The sequence below is a fragment of the Octodon degus genome, unplaced genomic scaffold, assembly GCF_000260255.1.
Source record: "Octodon degus isolate 3935 unplaced genomic scaffold, OctDeg1.0 scaffold00028, whole genome shotgun sequence".
Taxonomy (NCBI): domain Eukaryota; kingdom Metazoa; phylum Chordata; class Mammalia; order Rodentia; family Octodontidae; genus Octodon; species Octodon degus.
The window spans coordinates 15,313,279-15,315,622 of NW_004524604.1; positions in this window are offsets into that span (position 1 = coordinate 15,313,279).

The window sequence follows — 2,344 nt, forward strand, 5'->3', positions numbered from 1 at the left end:
AGTTGAAGAAACAGGGGGTGCAGATTACTGACTTCCAAGACTATTCAGCATATATCATTGCGTCACCTAATGTGACAGCTGAGCTACCTAGTCAATTTTCTTGGCTTGGGTCCGCCTAGAAAATTCATGAACAACGCTTTTGACTGTGGCGTTCTTGTACCCATCCTGAGGTCATATGATTGTTCACTGACCCCTTCATCTGCAGTGCTGTTCTCCCAGCTGCCTCCAGGTGTGCTGCTGTGCTGCATGAGACACTTTCACTGTGATAGTTACGCTTTGCAGCAGCCCAGCCATAAACTAAGCATCTGAAATGCTGACCTAACGTAAACCTCTCCTGCTTTAAGTTGCAGAACTCAGATAATTTTTCCAAAGAGATGGAAAAGTTGATTAATACAAGAAATAGCTACCAGACAAGTGGGGTCATTGTAATTCTACCTGAGTATGTAGGTTAGAAGGTTTTCATACTGGTGTGAGGGAAAATTAGCAAAACTCTGGGGATGCAGTATAGAAAAAGCCTGCTAGTGAAGCTTAGCAGGTAATCTGGTTGGTGTTCAGAAGACCAGAACAAAGATAAAGATCCAGACAATAAAGAAACATCATGAAGTTTCAGTTGGAAATGAAGATACAGTTGGAAGTTGATTCGAGTTGTGCATGTCCCGTTAAGGCAAAGAATTCGTTTTTATTTTGCCCATCTTCTCAGACTTTGGTGGGAAGCTGAAGTCAAAGATACTACAAGATACTAATTGTTCTGTGAAAGAAAACTTCAAAGCAACCTAATTTTCATGTTATATCACAGGTACTGTCATCTGCTTATGGATAAAGTTATCAGGAGAATTGGGAACAAAAAGCACAGTGGAAAGGTTTGAAAACAAAATTAAATTTTGACAGGGAAAAGGCAAGTAAAGTTGGAGTCAAAGAAAGTGCGCTTGCTGAAGAGATTAGTTTCATAAAAAATCAAAAGACAACAACCCCCCTCAAAAAAAAATCAAATACTTTGAAAACGGACGAGAAGAAAAGATGCTTGAAGCCATTTCAGGTATCAGCGTGATGCCAATCATCGCAAGCTGAAAGGCACAAAAGTGTAAGCCTTTCCTCTGAGAAGGGAGATCGGTGGCTCCTTGCTGGTGAAAGACTGCTGAGGAATTGGCTACCTGGGATGTATTTCACTGGGCTCAGCCAGGACATTGGGGCCATGCTCTGAGGGGGCCCAGCTACTGCTCACGGCAGCCGCAGATCCCAGTACTACTTTTATGATGTTAATTTCTCAGGCATGCTGATTGCAAAGGCTGTATGATGATGGAGGTGTCCACACAGATTTCAAAGCAAACTGTTGAATTCCAGGGAGTGTTTCCCTGAGAGGGAGATAGGGAAGCTGTGACAATAACTCTGAAGGTACTGTAAAAGGGATAGTGAAAGCCCCAGGAACATGGAGATGACAGAAATGTAGATGCTCTGGAAAAGAAATTTGCAAGCAGCAAATGGAGTCAGCCCCATAAGGCCATAAAGATGGTGCTGCCAAAACCCTTTGGGTTTTTTTTTTTTTCTTTATTTCTTTCTTTTTGTATTTAGTACAGGGTCTACAGGGTCGACAGGATCTGCAGGGTCTACAGGGTCTTACTACATAGATCCGACTCATAGTGATTCTCCTGTTTTTAGCCTCCCAAGTGCTGGTATTACAGGCACATGCCACCATGCCCAGTCTCAATCACCAGCTCAGATTGCCCGTGTGTGGGTCAGCATGGCATGCTATGGATTGAACCCCAGCCACTGCACTCTGCCTAAGCAGGTGCTTTGATCTGCTGAGCTATCAGGCCAGCCCCCTGCCAAAGCCCTTTGGATTGCACATCTTAACATGTGCCGCTGATGCTGGACATGGAGCCATGCGGCATGTTTACCCTGTCATGTTTAGGTCTTTGCGTTTGCCCTATTCTATTCTATTTCACCAATTTAGGATAAGAATATTTGCTCTGTGCTATTATATACTGGTAATATATAGCTTGTTATATGCTTTTTGTGGAGATTCAGACAAAAGGATATGTCTTGAGTATCAAAAAAGACTTTGGACTTGGACTTCAGAGCAATACTGGAAGTGATGACCCTACAGAGAATGAAATATTGTGCATATTCAACTGTAACTTGGATAGCTATATTATCTTAGTTGGAATCATTATCTCGTTTATATTTAGAGATATAGTATGACCTAAGTAGTTGTTGGAGGCCAATAACTGGTATCCATTCTATTCCCCTGCTAAGTCAAGTATATGGCCCTTCTCACCTTGCCCATTCCCTGGGAATCACGTGCTATGCCCTAGGGGTTGCACCCTCCCCGTTGCCTAGATACCTG